Consider the following 26,283-nt stretch of genomic DNA (forward strand, 5'->3'; position numbering starts at 1 on the left):
ATTAAATGAGGCAGTGGGATGTGTTCCAACTGTCCATTAGGCTGATATATTTATAAAACAAAATAATCATGCCATAAAATTAGCATAGATTGAGCAGGATGTAAAGTCCTATGAAAAACCTTTTAATGTGAACACTAAAATGACCTTGTATTAAAGCATAGGTAAGATATTAATCAGACTTTTTCTCCCTCCCTGTTTACCCCTTCTGAGTAAGAAAACTTAGGCGACTACTATTCTGTTAGGCTGTGCATTACCACACTCTTTCCACTACCTGTGAAGTCTGTGAGCTGGATCATTTAAAAAGAATTAGTCACTATGTTAAGATTTTTTTTTTCTGGCATGCCTCCATCCCATGTTTTGCTATTGCTCTAAAGTATTTTCTTATTCAGTGGCAATAAAAATAAGTTTTAAAACATACACTACACAAGTGAAAGTAGCTTGCTTGAATCATGCTTCCCTCCTGCTCCCCAAATGTCCTACACAGCATCTTCCTCTCCCTTGTTTTCTCTTCTGGAAAATAGAAGAGGAATTTCTGAGCTCCTACTGCCCGTGCCCTCCAGTTTTCAGATATGCTCCTCTCTAACGATCATCTCCTGTCAGTCTCCATCTTCAGATAAACCTAGCCATATAATATTTTTCCCTACCAATAAACCCTTGGAAGAGACAACCCAGTCATGGCTTGTCACATCCAGCTGGTGACTACCTTGACTGACAAGTCACCTATTGACAATCAGCCAAAGGAAAGGGGGTTTAATTACAATGGAAGTAATTAGGCTGTGAATAAACAATGATTTCACAGGCAAGTTGGACCACATACATTGCTACTCAGACCCATGAGGACCTTGAGGGCCAAGTCATAAACCCCATAAAGCCTTCTGCACTTAGCACAGCACCTTACACAGGGTAGGCTGTGGGTTTAATAAACATTTGGTTAATGGATGACTGAATGAAATGGATGGGTGACTAAAGAAAGAATAGACCTCCTTTCATGTGAAATCAACAACAGTTTTCGTGAAATGGTGTAGAAAAATACCTACCTTTACGCAGGAGTCTGGATTGCATATATTTCGAACTTTTCTAGCCTTTGTAAATAGAATTCTTTGTTTTTAATTTATCAGAGCATATAACTCTTCTGATCAACAGCTGTCAATTGTTTCCTGTTTCATTCAGAGTAGCAGTAAAAGTACCCACAATCGCCTATAAGACCCAACAGGAGCTCACTTGTTCCTTCCCTTTGTTACCTTTCTGATTTTAGATTATATTCCTCCTTCATGCCTGTGTCCTGAACCCAACTGACCTCCTTGGTATTTCTTGAATGTGCGAGGTGCATCTATAGAGGCAGTAGGGCCTCTATGCTGGTTGTCTGCCTGCTTCTTTCCCTAGAAAGGCACATGGTGAATTCTTCACCTCCTTTTCATATCACCTTGACCATCTTATTTCATGCATACGCCAAACACAACCTTGCTGATCACTTGCAGTTCTCTAGTTTTTTTCCTTGACATTCAAAACTCACTACTGTAATACAGAACCTATTTATTACGTTTTTGACCGACACCTGTGACCTGACTATACTCCCACACTAGAAAGACAGCTTCATGAGGGCAGGAATTTCCTTGTTTTCTTTCTTACTATGCCTCTAACAAAGCTTGGCATGTAGTGGGTACTTAATAAATGTTCATCAAGTGGATTATGATTGACCGAGTAAATGTTTTGGAACGGTAAGAATGTTAGGAGTTGAAAAACTAATGTGGTGGTGTTATGGTTGTTCCTAAACTGAGCTATATATCAAAATCACTTGAGATCCTTGTTAAAATAAATTCCTGGACCTCACCACAGAAAATTCCTATTTGATATCCAGAAATGTAGGAGAGAAGGAGCTGAGATGATTCTGATAAAGGTCCTGAATGGCAAAGAGGGCATTGCATTGGGGTCACATTCATCTAACTTCAAGTCTCTGCTCTGTAGTTTATGAACTGACTGTGTGATCCTGGGCAAATTACTTATTGAACTTTATTCTCTACCAGCTTATTTCCTCATTTGTAACATGGAAGCAAATACTTAGCAAACCCATAATTGAATGAAGGAATTGATTAGAGGCCCTTGAAGGTATATTTTTTAGCTACATAGCACAAGGAAAGGAGGTAACACAATCTCAAAATATGAATGGCATTTAACGATATTAATTACCTAGTTTCCCCTAAGTATCATTATATTTGACAAAAATAGCAGAGGCATATCATGTGCATATTTGCAATTTTCTTGGCCTCACAAAGGTTAAGCTTACTGGGGCTTCATCCACACATGAACTATTTAATCTTTGTATTTGGAGTAGATAGAGGTTGGCTAAAACTGGCAGATTTTTTGTTGTTATTGACCTTGGTCACAGGTTCAGTGTTATTAGCTCTTTGGGAAAATTTCCCAAGTTTATGTGATGGGTACATTTGGATAAAAATAAATAAGTGGTATGTGGCCAGGGGGATTAATGAGTGTGGTATTTGAAATGACCCTGTGTTCTCTTGAGTCAATGATTGTGACATTTGAGAGTTCTTCTCCAGTTTGGGAACATAAAAAGAGAATGCATGCACTTGTTTAAGAAGAAATGCCAGGGTTTATGAATGTTCATAGGTAACTACCATATGAAACTTCAAGTTTTCCTGTAATTTTGGAGTTTATTTTCACAGATTAATTGGGGTGATATTTTCCAGCATTAATTCATCCATAAATTTACTGCGCTCCTTCTCTGACACAATCAGTACCAGAGACCATATTTACAACATTATTTATCTTCTGACTATTCTCAGTTTTATCTGAATATTTGCATATGTAGTTTACATTTGACAGTCAAGCATTGCTTTGCATTTTGGGGTCATTATATTAAAGACTATTGCATATCTTTTGAATCATGATTTAACATTTACTTGTTTAAGATGAAAATTCCATGATGTAGGAAAAGTACCATGTTTGTTATTTCATGTTATCTGTGGGGACTGGATCCCTAACTTCAACATAAGAAGAATGTAATAAGCATTTATTGTTCAAGCGATTGGCTTGCCACATATAATAACCTGCTGCTTTTAATCCATGTAATCAAGGAAAGGAACATTAGCTATAAAATTATGGAAAGTGCTATATATACCCCAGGGCCACACCTATGCTGAGGCAGCCCTCCAGGCATCCTTTCTCTTTAGACCAATTTATTGCCAATAACACTCCTTCTCTAAGAACGAGAAAAAAAAAAAAAAAAAAAAGTAAAATTAACACAAGTGAATGGAAACTTTCAAAACTAATTTCTAATACAGAGACAATTAGCTGCTTAAGAAAAAGATATTATTATTCATTACTCCCACCCTCACCAACAGTAAAGTATATATTTTTGAAAAGACTCTTGGCAAAGTCATATGCGCAAGGCACTGAAATCATAATTGGCACTACTGTTTTGGCCCCATGACCAGTTTTACATCAGGGACTTATTTTCCAGTTTTTTCCTCTGAGCTGTTGTAATCATTTGCTCTAGTAGAGTCTAAATTGAATGGCATGCACAATAAATGTGCTCCCCCCTGGAGCTCACACAGGCATTGTAAAATGCAAAGGAAAACAGTGGGAGGCATTGAAGTGGTTCACACGCTGACCTTTTAAAAATCAAGTAGGAGAAAAGAACATCTAACAGCCCAGGTTCCTCAAGGATCCCACCCACACTCTTCCAGTCTGCCTCTGCCCAGCTCAATCAGTCATTCATCTCCACAGGTCACAGGAGTCAGGCCCCAAGGATAGTGAGGTCGGCTCAGAACCATAGGTGTCAAGCCATCAGGTAAGAATGAAGTCGGAGATGGAGAGTCTACGAAATTATGTTGTCCATGTTGGTACATCTACTTAATGTTTGACTTTGCAATACAAACCGAGGGCCAATAAACAGGGCCAACTAAAAGAAGCTTTTTCCTACCTGTTCATGAAGAAGTTTACAGGAAAAATGTATTTTCAACTGATCATAAACTCCATCACATATGTCCAGAAAAAAAGAGAGGGTGTATCTATCTAAATCCCTCTACTCACTCAATTGGTGATCAGAAAATTCATTTCTCTTTCTTGGATATTATTTCCAATAATAGATATTTATCAATTAGAACAGAGTGACATTTTCATCAACAATGCATGAAACAGACCTAGAAATAGGATTATTCTAGAAAGATTCTGGCTCTGGAGATACCATATAGTGGTAATTTATAGAAAAGAAAAATGTATGGGATGACCCAATGAAACAAAGGAGCTAATATGCATAAGAAGTATGCTCATTTGGGTGGGAGGGAGACAAGAATGGAGGAAGGATAGATTGTATAGAGGAAAAAGAGGGGTGGGGATGGGTGGGGGGAAGGATGAATAACAGAATGAGACAAACATCATTATTCTATGTACATGTATGATTACACAAATGGTGCGATTCTGCTTCGTGTACAACCAGAGAAACAATAGTAGCCCATTTGTGTACAATGAATCAAAATAAATAAATTTTAAAAAAAATTGGAGTGGGAAGAATTAATGACTTTACAGAAAAGAAAAATGTATGAGATGACACAATGAAACAAAGGAACTAATATGCATTCCCAAAATTGGAATGGGAAGAATTAATGAATATGACTAGAATACATTTGAGTAATTAAACCAATGCCCTGATAACTTCTAAATAAAGCTACAATTTAAAATTCACTCTTAAAGCTCTTATCACTCCTGCTTTTTCTCCCTTAGTTGTTAGCTGGTAGCAAATAATAGTAATTTCCTAGCACATCCTCCTGAATCAACTCCAAACAATAAACTAACTGTAATATATTTTGAATTGTTGTTTCTGTCCTAGAGTCATAGTCAGCAACATAACCCCCAATTTCCCCTCTCAATATCTAAGCCCGAGCAGATATTTACCTCTAGGTGATGAAGAAACATAAAGAGGACCATAAAGGATTTAGACTTCAAAGGTGCATCCTTGACGACTTAGATGTATAGGCACATACAGGTCATTTTAATATCCATGTAGAAATACAGTTGAGTTAATTTGAACATTATGTATGCTATGGGGGGTGATGATAGCAAATTTCTTTATATATATATATATATATATAATCTTTAGTCTCTAATAGTGAAGACAGGCAAGGCTACAGCTTTCCCTCTGCATAGAGTTATTATTGTGCCATACAGATTCTGATATGAAGTATTCTTTTTCCATTGCTTTGTACATGGTTTATAGTTCTCTTTGATGCTTTCTTTGTGATCAAAGGATTCTTGAAGGGTTTGTTTCTTAATTTTCAAGTATTTATGACTTGAAATCTTAATACTGTAAGAGTGACTCATGCTTTAATTATTTTTCAATGATTATGATTTTAAAGTGTGACCTCTAGAATCTAATTCTTAAGGTCACTAAAGGTCTTTTGTACTGTTGTAAGAATATGAGTGGTTTCTGAAAATATTTCATGGATATACACAAAAATTCATTCTCCATTTGAAAATATAAAACCTTTTCTTTCTATGTACAAATGGTGTTCATTTCTTCTATCTTAGCATTATCATTTGATTCTGAGAGTTCCATTAGAAATTCAGTTTTAATAAAAACAGCATTTCAGTCTCATTTAATAATCATACACTCTCATTAAAATATTTGAAAGAATGAAATTAACAATTTTCTTCAGAAAAATACACTGACTTCCAGTGGCTGGGGAAGCTGAGGCAGGAGAATAATGAGTTCAAAGCCAGTCTCAGCAATTTAGTTAGGCTCTTCACAACTTAGTGAGACCCTGTCTCTAAATAAAATATTTTAAAAAGGACTGAGGATGTGACTCCATGGTTAAGTACCCCTAGATTCAACCCTTAGCACACAAAAAAAGGAAAGATAGAAAAGAAAAGAAAAATACACTGACAACACCCCAACTAAGTCTTTTCTTTTTCATCTTGTTCTTCCCAAACACAAAACTTTGTAATATATATTCACTTCTTATCTCTTATTGGTAAATGAGGCCTTAATACCTTACTCTTTCTAATAGAGTCTCATTCTTGTGGTTCTAAAATCCTATCATAATTTTCTAAATGAATTGAGTCCCTTCTCCAAAATTCTTTTTAAAGACATACACACAAATTCCTTATCTACTTAATATCCTTCCCTTTTATCTCCAGTTTAATGTCTCTATTTTGGTTCATTCTTTATTTGATAAGCATGTAATTATTTTTCTAAAACTTTTTGTCACATGTGCTAGGTAGGAGACATCAAACAGTTCAACAAATTTATGTTATTCCCATGATATAATAAATTTCAATGAAAAGTATCTGTCTAGGAAGTGTAGATATGTTTCTCAGTTCTTCTGGTAACTACAACCATGTAACTATTCTCACCAATATAGTATATGATCACAAGTGATAGTTATTACTTCTGGCCCAATGCTCTTTATAAAAGATGTGTGACATTGTAGAAAACATAGCTTTTTAACATAAATCGAAGTCTGAAACTCTATCCCTATCTTTCACCCAGCACAAAAATCAATCCAAAGTAGATGAAATACCTATGAATTGGCCTAGAAACTGCAAGTGCTAGGAGAAAACATCGGATCAACATTCCAAAACATTGATTCAAGTACTGACTAACTCAGTAAGACTCTTAAAACTCAGGAAATAAAACCAAGAATTGTAAAGAACTAAAAAAACTTAACACCAAAAACAAAAACAAAAAAACAAAGAACCCAATCAATAAATGGGCAAAAGAACTGAATAGACACTTCTCAAAATAAGAACTACGATTGGTCAGCAAATATATGAAAAGTGTTCAACACCTCTAGCAATTAGGGAAATGCAAATTAGAACTACACTGAGATTCCATCTCACTCCAATCAGTCAGAATGATAATTATCAAGAATACAGTTAACAATAAATGTTGACCATAAGGTGAGGAGAAAGGTACTTTCATACATTGCTGGTGGTAGTGCAAATTGGTGCAACCACTATGGAAAGCAGTGTGGAGAGTCCTTAGAAAATTTGGAATGGAATCGCCATTCAATCCAGTTAACCCACTCCTTGGTCTATATTCAAAGGACTTAAAATAAGCATACTGCAGCAACATAGCCAAATTAATCTTTATAGCAGCTCAATTCACAATAGCCAAACTATGGACACCTCAGTGTCCTTCAGCCAATGAATGAATAAAGCAAAGATGGTGTATTATACACAATGGAGTATTACTCAGACATAAAGAAGAATGAAATTATGGCATTTGCTGGTAAATGGATGGAACTGGAGAATATCATGCTAAGTGAAATAAACCAGTCCCCAAATACCAAGTGCCAAATATTCTCTCTGATATGTGGATGCTAAACCACAACAGGGAGGGTGGGGAGTGGAAGAATAGAATCCATTAGATTAGACAAAAAGGAATGAAGGGAAGGAAATGGGAAAGGAAATAGGAAGGACAGTAGAATTAATTGGACATAACTTTCCTATCTTTGTATTTGAATACATGACCAGGGTAACTCTGCATCATGTACAACCATACAAATAGGATCCTAATTAGAAAAAGTTATACTTCATGTATGTATAATATGCCCAAACATATTCTACTGACATGTATATATAAAAAGAACAAATAGAAAGAAAAAAAGGAAATAGTTAGATTTGTAAAGAGCCTACAGGATGGAAGAAGAATGAAATCTTTTCCAGCTACTCTTCTAACAAAAAATTAAAATTAACACCCAGAATATAAAAAGAACTAAAAAAAAATTAACACCAAAAAAGAAAAAACAGAAATCATTAATCTAATCAATAAATGGGCAAATGAGTTAAACAGGCATTTCTTAAAAGAAAAATAACAAAAGGTAAACAAATATATGAAAAAGTTTTCACTATCTTTAGCAATCAGGGAAAGGCAATCAAAATTTACTATTTCGCCTCCAATTACAATGGCAATAATCGAGTATACAAATAAAAATAAATGCTGATGAAGATGGGGAGAAATGAATACTTACACACTGTTGGTAAGATTGTAAATTAGTACAACCACTATGAAAATCAGTATTGAGATTCCTCAAAGGACTAGGAATGAAAGCACCACATGGACTCAGTTATTCCACTCTTTAGTATTTATCCAAAAGGATGAAGTCAACACACTATAGCATTGCAAGCGTGCCCATGTTTATATCAGCACAATCCACAATAGCCAAGTTATGGAACCAGCCATCAAATGTAGAAATGGATAAAGGAACTACTGTGGTACGTATATGTGATGGAGTTTTGTTTAGCCAAAAAAAAAGACTGAAGGAAGATGGATGGAACTGAAGAACATCATGCTCAGGAAATAAGCCAAACTCAGAAAGACAAGGGTTTTCTCTCATACATGGAAGCTCTAGAGAAAAGGGCAGGGGTGGGGAGAGAGAGAATCTCATGAAAACAGAATGGACATCAGTAGATTTGGTAATGGGAATTAGGGAAACAGAGGAGGATTGGGAAAAGGAAAGAACAGGGGGAAAGTACACCAAATTATGTTGTGTGCAGGTATGAATATATCACGATGAAGCTTTCTAATACTATATGATTGTAATTCACCAACAAAATTATACTGGCTGGATACGGATAATAAAGATAAATCTTTAAGGAAGAGAATACATGATGAAAGGAGCTTGCATCCCTTAGTACAATAATCCCCCACGTAACACAACCACTTCATCATACCGCGTCCAATTATTTCATAAATGATGAATAAACTTGTGTTGTATATTAGACACTACAGCACTTTGGAGTTGATTTTTTTCAGAGTAACTGGCAATATGCTAACATGTCACTCTCCATTATACTCAACTGTCTTTTGCTCTGAAATAACCTAGCCAGCTATAAGTATATTAGATTACAGTTTTTTAATTTTTTTTTACATGTGCTCTTTCAGTATATTTTACCTCTTGGCATTTCAGATGAGACATCTATATACTTTTATAGGTAAATTTTTATGTAACAGTTTTATCAAAACATAATTCACACCATGTATTTTATCTCTTTAAAGGAAATAATTTAATGACTTTTAATATATTCATGGAATTATGCAACTACCACCACAATTTTTATAACAATTTCATCACCCTGCACAAAAGTCTGTTGATTGTCAATCTCTCGATCTTTCCTCCAAACCCAACCAGATCTAGGCTACCACAACTCTATTTCCTGTCTCTATGTATTTGCTTATTTTCCACAGATATAAATGGAATTACACAGTATCCAGTCATGCGTGGTGGGCTTCCTTCACTTAGCACAAAGTTTTGAACTTTATACATGTTGTATCAGGAATCAGTACATCTTTTTTATTTTCAACAGTATTTCATGGTGTGGATGTAGCATATTTTATTTAATCATCAATTGATGGATATGTGGGGGTTTTATCACTTTATGGCAATTAAGAAGAATGTTGCTGTGAATGTTCATGTACAAGTTTCTATGTGGACATACATTTTCATTTCTCTTTAAAATAGAAAAAATGGGCAATAGGAAAAGATACTCGAGAGATGAAAAATTGGAGTTATATAAGAATTATTATTTGTAACTGCAAGATCAAGAATACTTGCAAAGAACTAAACCACATATTTAAAAAACAGATTCATATTAAAATACTAAAATAACAAAAACCAAAATGAAAAAATTTAATAAACAGGTTTAGTGTCAGACTGAATATGGCCAAAGAAATATAGGCAAACTGGAAGATAGTGTATAGAAAACATTCCCAATGAAGCACAGAGACGAAAACATAACTGAATAAGCATAGAAGACAATGTAAAAGAAGGTTTGGTACAGCACAAAAGAGATTCATCTGTGTAGAATTGGATTTTTAGAAAAGAAATGAGAAAAGAGGGTAAAAATAATACTTGACGGGATAAGAGTTGAAAATTTTTTTAAACTGAGGAAAAACATCAATCACAAATTTAGAAACAACAGTGAAACTGCAGATTGACCTCTCAGAAGAAATAACTGAAAAAATTAATGGAATGACATCTTCAAAGTGCTGAAAGAAAAGAAAATGCCAACCTAAAATTAATATGCTGTATATGCCTTCCTTCTTAACAATAAAATAAAAACAAAGACATTTTCATACCATCCATCCCATGCTATCCAAAGGGATAGTCATGGAGTTCCTTTTATATGTGAGAATGATGTGCTAAAATTGATTGTGGTGGTAGATGCATAACTCTGTGATCATATTAATAGCTATTGGATTACATGATTCAAATGAGCGAACTGGATGACATGTGAATGATAGCTTGATAAAACTTTGCTTTAAGTTGCCAGTTGACTAACAGAAAAGGAAACATGAAAAGAATGATTTAGGTAAAAAAAAAAAAAAAAAAAAAAAAAAAAGAAGAAGAAGAAGATCCTAGGTGGAAACATGTCAATACAGAAAAAAATGAAGAGCAATAAAGAGGTAAATACATGAATCCAAATAAATACTGGGTATGTTAAATGATGATGGTTATAATAATGCCTGATAAAATACATAAAAAACTAAAAAGATGGTATGAAAGGAATAAATAATGTAGTGCTCTAAGGTTTTCCCATTGTGTGGGTATCAACAAAAGGATTTATCTATATTAAAGCTATAAGCAAAGAATATTTGTTGCTATGTCTAGAGTAACCATAAAAACAGTGAAAGAATATAGAATTAGTAAGCTAACAGAAAAGAGGTGGAATTTTTAAAAATCATTCAAAAGAACACAGAGGACAGAATGTATAAAAAACAGAAAGGGAGAGGGTAGATGTATATACAAATGTATCAGCAATAATGTAACTGGCTAATGGAAAATAAACAATGTACACCTATTTAAGTCATGGATCAAGAATAACCATGATGAAAATTGAAAATAATTAGAATTAAATGGTAAGTAAAGTATGACCACTTGTAAAATGTGGCTAAAGCTATGCATAGAAAGATGCCTGTGGCCTTAAATGTATGTGTTGGAAAAAAGAAAGGCTTAAATCAATCATCAACTGTTCATCTTAAATAAAGAGACAGTTACAGCAAATTAAACCTAAATAAAGGGATGGAAAATAACAAAGGTTAGAGCCACTATTGATGAAATATGGAACAAATGGAACAAATGTGCAGTGAGAAAGATCAAAAGAGCCCAAAATTGATTCTTTTAGAAAGAAAATTGGCATTACTAAGAAGACTGGTGAAAGAAAGAAAGAAACGAAAGAAAAAACAGAGGGGAGGAGGTAAGAAGGAAGGAAGGAAGGGAGAAAGAAAGAAAAATTGAAAGGAAAGAAAGTTCAAAATAGCTGTTTCAAAAAAGGGTTAATAATTACATTTTGTACAAATATTCGAAATATGGGAAAATTATTAACAGTTAAATGCTATTAAGTCTGAGATTCAAGACAAAATGCACGCATTTAAAAAAATACAACATAGCAACGTTAACTCAAGAATACATAGAAAGTCAAAATAGTTATCTATTAATGGATTGAATCTGTTATTAAATACTCTCCCTACGAAGAAAATGCTAAGCCCAAATGGCTTTACTTGTGAATTTTACTAAACATTTAAGGACATAAGAAAACCAACATCACAAGAACTTTTCTAGAGAAAAGGAAAAAAGGGATGCTTCCTAACTCATTTTATGATGCAGTTGAACTTTGATATAAAGACATGATAAGAATGTTACAAAAAGGAAAATTATCTTATGAAAAAATTCTAAACAAAACATTAGCAAATCAAATTCAGCAATGAATAAAAAGAATAGTACCTCACGATCAAATGGGGTTAAAACTAAAGACAGTGCAATTTATCACATTAAAAGAGATGAAAAATCCAGTGGATTTTCTTTCACCTTTGTTATTTTTATATTAAGATTATTTCTGTAAAATTCAACATTCATTCATGATATGCAGTCTTTGTAGGAACATGAAAAACCTTTATCATGGTAAAGTCTCTGCAACATACACACATACACAGACACACAAATTTCTAACATCTAAAAGTTTGTCAATAGCAGAATGAATCAGTAGTGGTATTTTAATGATGTGGACTATTATACAGGAGTGAATTATATTAAAAATATGGTTCAGTCTTGAAAACATTCATAATGTGCAGACATAAAAGAAAGAAGTTCACAAACAAAATGATACCATATTTACAAAGGCCAAATTCCAGAGGGAAAAACCCACATATTGTGTGCATACCCAAATGTGTGTGTGTGTGTGTGTGTGTGTGTGTGTGTGTGTGTGTGTGTGTGTAATTTTTTAAAAAGAGAATGAGGGACAGAAGCCAAGAAACTTGTGATAGTAGAGAGAAAGAGAAGTAGGTGGTGAGCTTGAGGGACACATAGTAGTGACTGTCTAGATTCTGTTAGGTGGTGGTTTCATTGTGATTCATATAATGAAACATCATGACTCCAGGGAGAGAGAGAGGGAGAGAAGGAGGGAGGGAGGGAGGTTCCCAACTTATTATGAGAAAACAGTTTCTCAAGTAATATGTGAAGGGAGCAAGTTATTTTTTTTAAAGGCATACATACATATCTGTATATTTGTGAATTTGTGTATGTTCATAGAAGTCAGAATCTATCTAAATGTTTTTTTCTAGGGGGCAGAATTTCTTTCCTGTGTGTTAATCTCTGTTATAAAATAACAGAGATAGTAAACATGTAGTACCGTTCCTTTAAAGAAGTATGCTTTCAGATAGGTAAGTCATCATGTCATTATTGCAATATTCTTTTCTTTTCTTCTTCTTCTTTTTTTTTTTTTTTTATTTTTTTTTGAGGAGGGTTAGGTTGGGAGTGGGGAAAAGGATCTTGCTATGTGTTGCCCAGGCTGTTTCTAAACTCCTGGGCTCGAGTGATCCTCCTGCCTCAGCCTCCCAAGTAACTGCAACTGCAGGTGCATGCCACGATGTCAGGCTCACTTCAGGATTCTTCGATGTTGAAAAAACTATTCACTTTTACCGTAGCTTCAAGCAAACACAAAATTCCAACGTGAATGCATTCTCTGTGCAAATCACTGGCCCCCGCAAAGACTGAAGTAACTACCAATGATCTGAAATCCACTTTGTGCCATACTGACACAGCCTTAGCAACTTTCATAATTACTATTTCAACAGCTTTGATCCTTTGCATTCTTCTAATTTGATGACTGGTTTTGCTTGTTTGTTTGTTTGTTCCAGAAATGGAGAAGAAATAGAAAGTCAGATAGGCCAGAAGAGTGAGTTTATTCTCTGAGAATGCATGTGCTGAGTGTCAAGAAAATAAGGGTACCCAGGTCAGCATCGAGATCTGAAGCCCTATGTCAATTTGATTTCACAATCTTTCACTCTCATCTCCCAGAGAGCCAGGTGTGGCAAACATCCTCTTGCATAAGTCTATAAAGTAAACTTCATCACTGAGGGTGTCAGAGCCTGGAGATTTATTATAACGTGATGTATTTTCAAAGAGCAGCACAAAGAGTCTTTTAACACTGAATTTGTCAGGGACCTCGCCGACATCAAACAGATGCTTTTAACTTGGAGCATTTGACTCTGAACTTCAGTGTTTCATATGTTAAGTGATTGGAAACTTGGGAACCATGAAGTAATACTTTTCTCTGATTTGGAAAATTTGAGTCTTTAACAATGAAACTTTAGATGCATATTAAGAAATACTTTGAGAAATGGTATAGTGTTTTCTTTATAGAGGGACTATCATTTGGTCCAGTAATATTATTCTTTCAAGGATAAAAAAAAAAAAAATCCCTAAAGTTGATTTCATGTTTTCATGAATTTTTTAACCCTCTCTACCCTTTAACTCACCTACATTTCTCACTGACTTTTAAAAATCAAATAAGCATCACAGCATAAGGCTTTAATAAAAGACTCCTAACATGGGTCATTTGATTTTTTTGCCCTAAGAAAGAAATCATATGCCAACAGTCGATTACTATCATGCCATATTCTTGAATAAACATGGTGCCTCCCCTAAGCTGAGATAGTTGCCAGTGTTTATAATTTTGCATACATTTGAACCCAGATGGTTATATTGAGCGTTACTGGTTACCAATCGCATTATAAACCACAGAAAGCGTGCAAACTGGGGGAAGCAGACCTTAGCTCTGGTTAATAGCCCTACTCAGCTTTTTGGTCCTGCTAACTCTGACTACATTTTGAGTTGGATCATAAGGGAAAGAGCTATTGCTTTTGGATTTAAAAAGTATGCAGTGCCCAGCATTCCTAATGCACAGGAGAAACAGCTGGGCCACCCAGCATGATCTTAAACCTGTACCATAAATTTCATTATTTATTTATGAGCAAAAACTTGAACTTTCCCAAGTAAAGACTTATGAATTTCACTTGACAGATGTTTCTTTATTAGATTTTTGCACTAAAGTTTTTAATTTAACAAATAAAGTGAAATTTCTTTAGTTTGGATTCTATTACTCATTCTTCAACAAAGTTTGGACTAAAAGGAATTAATGTTTATTGACTATCCATAATGCAGCAGAAACTGACAAACATTATCATCAGAGTCTGTGTTTCCTTAACCAGTTATGCACTTACCAACAAGAATACTCTGTTTTGGAACACTTTTCTGTTCTGGGCATAGTACTAGGTGCCTTTTGATATGTTGAATTTAATATTCAAAATAATTTTGCTAGAGACCTATTATCTTCACTTTTCAAATGAGAAAACAAATTCAAGGAAGATGATTTATGTGCTTATGGTCACATCATGATACATCCAAAGTTCCTCACTGTAAGGTTCTGGACTTTCTACTTTTATTTTTGGAAAATATTAATCAGGCTTAAATCCACTTGCAAATGAGAACTTTGTCATCAAAGGAGAGAGCTCCAGTGTCAGTCACTCTAGGCTAGGTGACAATACAGAATGCACAGAAGGCAAGTAGTAAATATTACCCTTTCTTCCCCTCTCATCTGCAGATATATTTGAAAATCAGACCCAGATGGAGATGAACATGACAGCTTTATTACGGATAACATGAATTTAGCTATGTCGATGAAAAGGCCTCACGACCCCACTTCAAGTTTAGACCTTGAACCAACCTGCCTATAGGATCTTTTGGAACTAGGGAATAAGATTTCTTCCTTTCCTTGGGTCGAAGCTTGCTGCCTTTTAGTGAATCAGTTTTACATGATTGAGAAACACAGATCACTGTTACCATCTGCCAATCAAATAATCCATTTCCTTCATGGAGGAAGTAAGAGATGGCAAGAAACCAGGATGGCTTTGTGGGCAGATTTACAGAGAACCAGGAGACAAAGGGAAAAGAGGTTTCCTCATAACATTCTCTAGCTTTTTAATTTCTTAACCATTAAACCTAAAATTAACTAGACTTATGGTCAGCCCCTCTCCCCCAATATTCACTCCCTCTTTCAACACACAAGGCTGTGGGCCCCTTGTTTATCCACCTTGGTCTGTGGTGTATCGATACTGAAATGGGCTAAATCTTAAACTAATCAGATGAACTCTAGGACAGTTTCTGTTCTAGGATGAAAATTCTCTCCTTACTCTATTTCCTATATCAAGTTATTACATATTTAATTCAATTTGGCTTCCCAGAGATAACACATAAAATAACCTGACACAAAAGAGACCCTCCACTTACATGGGCAGAAATGCTTCAAATTTGATGATAAAAAAATCTTTTTATTATCAAATCTGCAGGATATAGAATAAAAATTCACTTGCTCTCTTATAGTTTAAAATAACATTAAATGCATGTTCACAATTTTTAAAATCTGGAAACCACCTTTCCCTATTTATCATTCTCACTCCAGAGACTGGGTAGAGCAGGGCATCCTTTCACAACTGCAGTAGAGAAATAGTTGATATTCTTGAGAACTCGAGACATTGAGCAAACTAAAACTTCCTTCATTCTTCATCTTCCCAAAGTGTCTTTAAATGCTTTTAAGTTATAGCTTAATTTCTCCTTTTTAAGTCCTGTATTTCTGAAACTGTAATGTGACAGAGAAGATGATCACTTTTTAAGGATCTAAGCCACAAAAAAAGGAGGTAAAGAGGGGAGGAAGGAAGTAAAGGAGGGAAAGGAAGGAGAGAGGAAGGGAAAGAAAGAGAAAAAAAAATGAAAGAATCTATGTCATAGCCCTCCTATGACTTGTATTGTGGTTTCTACCGTGGCCGCTGGCTAGTAGGAGCAACAAAATTCAACTCTTAGGAATACTTTTATCCTGGTCCCCAAGTGTGTATCGGCTGGAAAATTACCTTCCACACTGAACAAACTTGATGCTTCTGAGACCTGTCTCTCCTGTTAGGACCCGTCATCCCTCTTCCATGTGTTCCACAAAGTAGAATTCCTTCACATGTCTGAATTTTCCAGGTCTTTGACGCTGTGCTAGCTCAGAGGTGGGACTTGGTACTTCTTCACAGGGGTTTTTCTTCCATCTTATCAACATCCAGCCCAGATGGACTCTCTGATTCATTGCCCAGCCTGGTTTCTCTTCGGTGGTTTTGACTTCTCTGTGCCTTTCCCTCATGACATAGGAAATAACAGCATCCCCCATTACTATTGCTATGTCACCATGAAGGTCGCTTAATAATGAAGAATCTTCAAGGGTTGATTTTCCTAGTGTGCATATGTGGATTCCATCACTTACTTTAAAAGATCCCCTATTGAAAAGAATCTTTCCGAGCTGCTTTCAGATCAGCCTGTCTTCCTCTGGTACATTTCTTTGAAACAGTCATTATTTCCTAATTGTTGGTAACGAAGAAACACCCCTCATTGTCTTTTTAAAAGCACTTGAGTTTATCTCCCTTTCCCTCTCCAAAACTCTAGCAAATTCTCTCAGATCTTATTTTCTCCATCATATCTGCCTAATCTTGTGGAAATCTCAACATTTCTCCTAAGAAAATCTAAGAAAATCTTCCTTCTTTCAGCCTAATGAAGTTGATCTTCCGTTTTTTTCTTTTCTGTTTTCTTTCTTTCTGTCTGTCTTTCTTCCTTTCTTTCTTTTGTTTTCTTTCTTTCATTCTCTTTGCCCTTTTCTGATACTTAGACCAAAGTACATATCACAAAGCATTTATTTCTTCTTTGATTTTCTGATTAATATTGATTCTTAGCAAGAATGTTCTGGACTTAGGTCTTTTTAATTTTCCTTCTTGCCTCTGGGCTTGGAAAATTGAATTTTTTTCTTTATTTTAATTCCAAAAAATTTTTCATTAAAAAAAATTGTTTATAAATAAAACTCAACACACTTTTTTTTTGTGGGGGAGTGGGAGTACTAGAGATTGGACTCAGGGAAACTCAACCACTGAGTGACATTCTCAGCCCTATTTTGTATTTTATTTAGAGACAGGGTCTCACTGAGTTGATCAACATCTTGCTTTTGCTGAGGCTGGCTTTGAACTTGTGATCTTCCTGTTTCAGCCTCCCTAGTCACTTGGGATTACAGACATGCACCATCGTGCCTGGCCTCCAACACTCTTGCATAGGTGAAGCTAATATCTGGATCTCTGAAATCTATAACCATGATCATAACTTACATAATTAATAAATGTAGAGCTATCTTGAGACCACATGTTTGGGGAGCAAAGATCTGTGGCCAGATTACATGGATCCAAGAGGGTAGCACTCCCTCCCGTTATTTCTCTCCTCTGTTTCTGATTGCAGCTATGAAACAGTACAAAATGTGGAGCAACTAATCTCACACAACTTGACAATGCCTGGCTTGACACAGATTCATGTTTCTTAGTCCATATGGGACCAGGGCGCTTTTGTAGCTTTAAGCCCCAATCTGTAGATTTGACAGAAAAACTGTGAACGATGGGGGCATGAGATTGTTATGTCAAATTCTCTTTTCATTTCCATGGAAACCTGTCCATCTCCCAAAGTTTATGAATGTCATCTTAGATATTAGTTGTATATATTAATTTGCTGTGACAAATATATAGTTTTAATGATAAGTCCTAACTGAATTGTTTTCTCAATATTTATTTTTGTATCTCTATTCTGGAATATATATAGGTTCCCCGCCCCCATGTGCATTCTTTTGTTAGTTGTTCTCTATCACCATAGCAAACACCTAAGATAATCAACCTATTAAAAAAGTTATTTTGACTGACAGTTTTAGGTTTCAGTCCATGATGACTGGGCCTGTGCTGAGGCAGTATACCATGGCAGAAGTACTCAATGCAGTGAAACCACTTATCTCAAGTCCAGGAAGCAAGAGAGAGAGAGAGAAAAAGGGAGAGAGAGAGAGAGAGAGAGAGAGAGAGAGAGAGAGAGAGAGAGAGAGAGAAAGAGAGAAAGAGAGAAAAAAGGGGGTTGTTTCCCTATAATATCCTTCAAGGGTATGCTCCCTATGACCTCAGAATCTTCCTTCCATAAGGCCCCAGCACTTAAAGTTTCCACCAGTTCCCCTTGGGAAATGGTGAAACCAAGTCTTTAACACATGGGCTTCTTGGAAACATTCCAAATTCAAATTACAGCAAAATCTAATAATTTTTATTTAGTTTATTTATTTAAAAAATTATTGGTGCACTATAGTTAAACATAATAATGGTATTCATTGTGACATATTCGTACATGCACATAACACAATTTGATCAATTGCATTTCCCCATACCTTCCCTTTTCTTCCTTTCTTTCTTCCCACTGATTCCCTTCCTCTTCTCTACTGATTTCCCTTGTATTTTTATGAGATTCCCTCTTTATTCCTCTTCTCTCTCTAACTTCCAAAGATGAGGAAAGATATACAATTCTTGACTTTCCGAGTCTGATTTATTTTGCTAAATTCTGATAATTTTTAATAGAAGGCTCACTGGTGTCAATTTTGTGGGTACCACATTCCCTCAACCAATATACGATGATGTATCAGGGACAGGATAAGCCATGATTAAAATATCCCTTTCAGAAAAAGAAAGAGTAAAAGGCACATAGGAGTTCCTGTTCCATAGCAATGATGACATCCAGCAAGACAGGCTACACATTGTAAGGGTCCTTACCATGTTCTGAATAGGCCAATTCCTATTCTCAGGAAAGGTCTCCTTCATCCATTATTCTCCCTGAGCCCCTGATTTCCTCTTTGAGTGGGTTCTTCCTTGTCTATTTTTCTCCTTGGATTCATGGGAGGTGGACTTGGATAGTATGGAAGCTTGTATTTTGGAAGGTTGGAGGCCTATGTTTGATTTAAGTCCAGATTCAGGCATTCTCTGGCAAAACAGTTAATTCAAAAACTTAGTTGATTTCTGATCTATTGCTTCCAGTTAGTTCTATGTGAATAGAACTGACCAAAAACTATACCCCAAATTGTTTTTTCAGACATGGTTCTTTATCCTGATTTATCTTTCGTCCTCATTGTGATGCCCTTCTTGATCAATTTAATACTATTTTAGAACTACCTAGAACCATAGGTGTGCAAAGTGTATTTTAAAAATCTGTCAGTCTAAAGAAAGGATGGACTATTTCTTGACCATCAGAAGTAACAGCTTGAATTTGTTTTAAATACATCCTACTTTACCAGTGACAACATTGGCCCTTTGAAAATCAGCCAACTCAACATCTTCACTTCAGTGAACACCCTTTTGAAAGATAGCCATTCAATAACAGTCTGCTTTACTTTATAGCTAGAGGTCAATTTTCAAATTCTGTTTGTGAAGATCTGTCAATTCCTAAAGTTCATCTTTCCTCAAGCCCTATATACCCAAGTTCTGGTCTCTGTTTTACTCATAGATCATCATATAAGCACAGCTCTCCTTTCTTAGTGAGTAATAGATTCAGATTTGTGTTTGTTTCATATAGTGAGTGGTAGTGTCTTCCACTGATAGCCTTCAGTCACTTTATTAAATGGAGAAGTCCATTGAAACAAATGCCTCAAAAGTTCTCTCTCTTATTTTATGAAGTATAGAGATAATTGGATTTTATAATTCTAGAAAGCAAGAATTTCTAACCATCCAACCTTCTTTGTTTCTTTGAAGTTGAGTTTCAACTTCTAGGTCAATGTACATTATTTAGATTTTGGTTTCACCATCAATTTCTTATGATACAATCTTTCCTATAGATGTTAGGGTAAAATAAAATAAAATTAAAAATAGCTATTATACACAACCATATTGCAAATACAATGGATATAATAAAATATTATTTCTAATTCATGTCATTGTCTTTTGTAGGTCAGATGGCTTTACTTTGTGCAAGCTCTTCCACATGGTATCTCAGATCCAGGATCCTTCTAGTTAGTGGCTTTACCATCTTAGATATCTTCTCTTCTAGTCATGTCAACAGGGAAAATATCATGGAAGAGCTCATGTGGCATTTTAAGGACAAGATGAACAAGTTGATGTATAATCATTTGTGCCCACATTTCATTAAGAAAGGGTATAATAACGTGGTCTTCCCGTATGCATAGGAATAGACAACAGAAGTAGAAAACATTTAGGCAGTCTCTAACATGTAAGACTACTACTCAATTTTCTAAGTTCCTGGAGATCAGGTTACAATTTTCTCTTTGTATGTGATAAATATTTATCAAATTCATTGAAAACAATTTTATTGGAAAACAATGAAACATGAGCATTTACCTCTGAAATACTCAGTTTGAGGAATTTGGATTTCATCATTTGAAATTAAAGCAAAATGTTATTAAAGCAAAAAATATGTTTTTTCACTTATATTTTCCACCTGATATTACAATTCCAATTACATTTCCACAGTGTTTTCAAATAACCCTACAGGGAAAGAGATAATTAGCCTATATATCAATAGACTTAAGGGTCTACCCATGTCCCAATTTAAGCATTTGTGGCCCATAATTGTGCCATCATGCAGTGCAATTTTATTTCAATTCTGTTTGCATAAGAGCTTGTAAAAATTTTTGTTAGTATATTACAGAGTCAGGTCAGTTTCACTTTAAAGGTACACTCTTGAGAAGTCCAAGCATTTTCCCAGGATTGCTTAAAAGTGTTTTCAATATACAGATATTTGTAAATTATATTCTAGTCAACTATTTACATGACATAATTCACTAATTTACTTGCATTGCCATTATTAGGTCCAGAAAGATGTTCAAGGGAAAAATTGATTTTAAAATGTTTCAGTAGTTGTTTTCCACTGCATTATAAAAACTACATAGACATACAACTGTAGTGTAGTATGCTATGAAAGCAATTGATATTTCTTTGTATGCCTCATAAAGAGTACCTCAAGATTTCAGACTGCATCATATCATCCTTTACCATTTGGAATCATTATTCTACAAGGTTTAATGGTGATGGAAATGTCATGACCCTTTATTTGCCCCAAAGCTGAAACTATTTCATCTTAATTGAACTTTTTCATATCCATTGATAACTGTCTAACAAATAGGGGAAAGTTCCATGATCACATAAAAATGAGCAACTGAACAGACTTACTGGATTAAATGCCAAAAGGGAAAATGCTCTAATTTAACTTTATTTCAGGTCTAAATATGGAGAGAGATAAATGTTGTGATGTATTCTAGTTGCGGACTTGAGGGCCTGCCAAGATTTCCATTATAATCCTTACCTGTCAGGAGTTTATATTCTGTCACATTTAGTTTGGATATGAATTGGAAAAATAATGCCTAAATCTCACTTTGAAGATAAGACTTTATTACATTTAAACTATTATATATGAAAACACAAGAAAATACACACGTATACACACAAATTGAATAAAAAACACACTTCTATGATAAAATCTTTTCCCTGTGGATATTTCCTTTACAAAAGGAAGTTCACTGTCATTTTTGTCCAGCTCCATGAACTGTCTTCACATTTCTGTCCTCCCCATTTAATTCTGGAGTCCTGTTTGTTCATCTGTTTATGAATTTAACAAGCATAAACTGAGCATCTACTATATACCAGGAAAATGTTGGATGCTGGATATACAATAAGAGATAGCAGGTACCAAAAGTCAACTACATACTTGAGATTGGCTCAGACAACCTGTATTCAAATTCCGGCTCTCCCATTTGTTTCATAATTCCCTAATCTGTACATTGGAAATAACAATGTATTTGAATCATAGTGAACTCTGAAAGAGTTAGCTATTATTATTTGATAATCTCCCTGATTGGGTCAAAGAGGTTAAAACAGACAAAATTATAATTAAAATAATTTACCTTGATTGATAGATTTCCTTGGGCAAACCTTCATCTGTACATAGTTCACACACTTTCAAATACTTTCTCAAGGTCATTCATTGTTTATTCAATGTCTGCTCTATTTTTCTTCTAAAATCTTTGTTAATTAATTTTTGGTTGAATTCACATAGCCAAAATATGTAAATCTGAACAATTGCAATAAGATATTTTCCTTTTTATTCTTCAAAGTTCTTATTTTATTCCAGCTTATTTTTTAATATAGTTAATAATAATTTTAAATCAGATGAGGATTATATTATATATTGTTATTTTTCTGTACAGACACAGGTAAAATAGGGCCCTACTTTAATTAATTGTTTTCCATTTGATTTTCTCTGATAGTCTCTGTTCAAAATCTGTCATAGCTTAGGACATTGCTAAACAAGTCTGTTCAAAATCTGCCATAGCTTAGGACATGGCTAAACAAATGCCCTACATCTGGTTATTAGCTACCGATTTACTTATGGAAGTCAATTCTTCCTCAACATGGTATATGAAATTAAAACAATAACAACAGCAGCAACAAAACATTCTTCAGGAACAGGAAATAGATTTTTTTTTTCTGCTTTTGGTACTGGGGATTGAACCCAGGGGTGCTTAACAACTGAGCCACATCCGCAACCCTTTAATATTTCATTTAGAAACAGGGTCTTGCTAAATTGCTTAGGGCCTCACTAATTTGCTGAGGTTGGTTTTGAACCCTGTTGAGATTACAGGCATGTGCATGTGCCCAGCAGAAATAGCACTCTTGAAAGAAAGACTCCTCAGAATTTGCCAAAAAACATTAAAAATTTAGGTTTGTAAAGTTTTTAGAAATCATCTTGCCCACATCTCTCATTTTGAGATTGAGGAAGTGATTAGGCAACTCGTATGAGTCAAGGGATGGGATAGATGCTGGGGAAAGTGGCAAATGATACAATTCTACCCTAATGGAACATAAATCAGGAGGTGGCAGCTGGACAGGGGGAGAGAATATTAAACAAAGAATTGCAATATAGATTCCACCCAAAGAGGACACATTGAGTGCTATGAAAAAAATTATTCAAAGGGAATCATTCCCAGAAAACTTCTAAAACTAAATCTAGCCTAAATGAAATATGGAGTGGAAGGTGGGAAGACTTAGGGAGGAAGATAGGAACAGTGGAAACTTCATGATGAAACTGGACTCAGCAATGAGATAAATAATGTAACTCCTTATACAAACTCAGTCATCATTACTACTCTGAGATCATACCATATGCCGTAATTACTAATACCACCTGTGTCATGAGTCTTAGTAGCACATTATCCAATAAAATGTGTTGACAAAATTGTTGGTAACTGTTGAAAACTTCTCCTCACCACTTATTTCTCCCAAACACAGGGTCTGAGTCTTTGTTAAAAGCCTCAGAGGTTGGTAAATATGTCATTTGAAAAAAAAAAAAAAAAAGATAATTTTCTCTTATACTAAAAATAAAACAAAATATTTAAACAATGAAATTGTAATAATATGTATTTTATTAAGATGGTGATTTATTTAGAAACATAATTCACTCAAAATTTTCTCAACCTCAAACACATAGTAGGAAATTTGCAAGGAGTATGAATGTGTGTTTGTGCTGACCTGCCTTTTTGTGTTGTTTTAACCATTAATTTCCTATGATTAAAATATTCATTTGGAAATTACTGGTTAATAGCATTTACTTTCTATGAAGCATTTTCTAAGGACTGTGTAGTTTTAGGGACTACCACTGAAACACTGCTTCCATTTTCTGCTTTTGAAATTCATGAAAGTTTCAAGTACATTGTTCAGGTAGATTCAATGCATTATTTTGTTACTTTATACTATCATAAGAGACTACTGACATCTTGAGATGTGTGAAAAATGTTGTCACTAGGATAATGTGAATGAAAGGAATGTTTTGATAAAGGGAGATAAAATGGTACTCTTATTTATCAACAGAATGTCTTATTGATAGGTGTTTAATACAGGTCTTGAATAAATGAATGTCTGAAATTAATGTAAGGTCTGACATAGACAACTAAGTCATGCAAAATTTCATACAAAATGGAAGCTTCTTTACTTGCCTGGAGATAATAGTGAATTCTCTAATTACCAGCTCCATGACATGGAGCTTAGTATCACACTATCCAATAAAATGTGTTGAATAAAATCCTGGTAACTGTTGAAAACTTTGTCTCACCCTTTCCTCCACTGCACAGGAAACCACATCTTCTCACATCCAACACCCCTAGACAGTAAGAGCAGTCCCCTGCTTGAAAGAATTCCATGCTCCTAAATGGATAGAATCCAGATACACATGTTAGTGGATGACTTCAATCATCCCACGTGGGACCCATAAAATGCACATTTTCCTTTTTTATTTTTAATGTCCATATGTTTGTTTGGCTTGAAATCAAGTTTCATTACATGTTCCTATTATTCCACTGTATAACAATTTTATTTATAGGGCATTCATATAAGGACTAATTTCTTTGATAGAAAGGCTGCTAATGCCTATTTAAGCTCACTATAATGAAAACAATATTGTTGGAACTCCAAACAAATGTTAGAGCCCTGCATTTGGTCCCTTCCCCAATAATGTAACTTCACAATGTCAACCTATTCTCTTGGCTCCTTTCACAAATGTGCTGAAGGTAGACAGGAACTTTATTAAATGCTGGGAATTCGTATATAAAGCAAACATGGTGTACTTAATCTCCATATTGGCGTTGAGAAGTCATCTTGATGCCAAAACTGTACTTGAATTCAGGGGCTTACATAAGCAATAAATGTATCTTAGAAAACCATGTAGGAAGTAAGCAATTTTATTTTTGAATATACTATATTTGTATACCATATAGTAATGGAGATCTTGATTTCTCTATAACTCCGAAAAAATATTTTTGGTCATGGTACACACTCCAAGGCTGAACATAAAATAGATTGTCTGAAATATTAAAAGCACATTGATATTAAGTCAGATCCTGAACTATTTTCTCACACCAATCCATAGGTAATTAGATTATGTTCTGTAAACAAAGGCTTGGTTTGACAACCTCACTTTCGCATTTAGCAGGGTCTGGTAGCAATCAATGATGCCTCAGTATTAACTTTAAAAAGTTTATGTTCCAAGTGAAAAAAATTTTTCTGTCTCAATAATGTCACCTTTATGTTTCAAATGTTTACATTTTTGCTTATAGATGTAGTCATGAGCAGATACATCAGTTAGTGTGAAATTTAATGGTATGGTTATTTCAGCCTCTGCAAAGTGTCTTAGCCATCTGAAACCATATGTTCTGCAGCCAAGCACCAGTAATATCTTAATTAACAATATTTTTTCAGAACATCTTAGTCAATGTGAATTATGATGTACATAAGTGAGAGATTTTGTGTTACAGTATGAAACATGCTGAAAGATAGTTTGAGAAATTAACTTTAAATCATTTTAAGTGCCTGTGAATTTTGTTACACTAATATGTTCATAAAATATCATGAAATATAGGGATAAAGAGATGAGTAATCTTAAATATTTAAAGATTAAACTTGATTTACCTCTAAACTAGAGAATTCAGATACATTTTGTCCATAGTGATCACTTGCCTTAGGGAGTGCTCAATGCGTACTTAATAAATGTTCCTAAGGGATAAAAGTACCAGTTCAGTCAGTAAACATTGCATTTTACAAAGAAGCCAAATGAAAGATATTTCAGAAATTAGAATTCGATAGGAAGAAGACCACTAATGCCTCAAGTGTTTGATAGCACACAGAAACAAAAGTCCATGGAGTTCTGGAAAATTACTAACGTAGTAGCAATAACTTTATTCCAGTTTGACTTGCAGACTTTCATTATTATTGTATATCACATTCAGTACTCTTTCTCTAAATACAAAGTTGATAATATTTTTGGTTAGCATTAGATTATCCTTTATGCGTAAGGAAATGTGGGACTCTTTACATAGAATTCTATGAGTATTTTTTACTTGTTTGGGGAAAGACTATTATTTAAGTTATTTGCAGAGACAAATATATTCCTTTTTAGACACAAATTTATTGATTAAATAGCTTTTACACAAAAATTATATCTATTAAATACAATCCCTAACATAATATTGCTTTGTTTTTCAGAGTTTAAACAATTTTGATTTGAAGTAAAATCACATTTTTATTTGAAGAAAAAAAATAACCTACAGTATTAATAATTA

At 34.5% G+C, this 26,283-nt stretch overlaps 1 long non-coding RNA gene across 1 annotated transcript; it reads right to left on the minus strand.

Moving 5' to 3' along the window:
- Window positions 1–931: 931 nt before the first annotated feature.
- Window positions 932–25,860, minus strand: LOC306641812. The gene is made up of 4 exons (XR_013758288.1): window positions 25,634–25,860; window positions 24,166–24,373; window positions 22,078–22,244; window positions 932–1,379 (listed from the first exon to the last, which is right to left on the minus strand). It is a non-coding gene; the product is annotated as an uncharacterized lncRNA (long non-coding RNA).
- Window positions 25,861–26,283: the final 423 nt, after the last annotated feature.

Source organism: Sciurus vulgaris, assembly GCF_902686455.1.
Source record: "Sciurus vulgaris genome assembly, chromosome: 12".
In the NCBI taxonomy this organism is placed as follows: domain Eukaryota; kingdom Metazoa; phylum Chordata; class Mammalia; order Rodentia; family Sciuridae; genus Sciurus; species Sciurus vulgaris.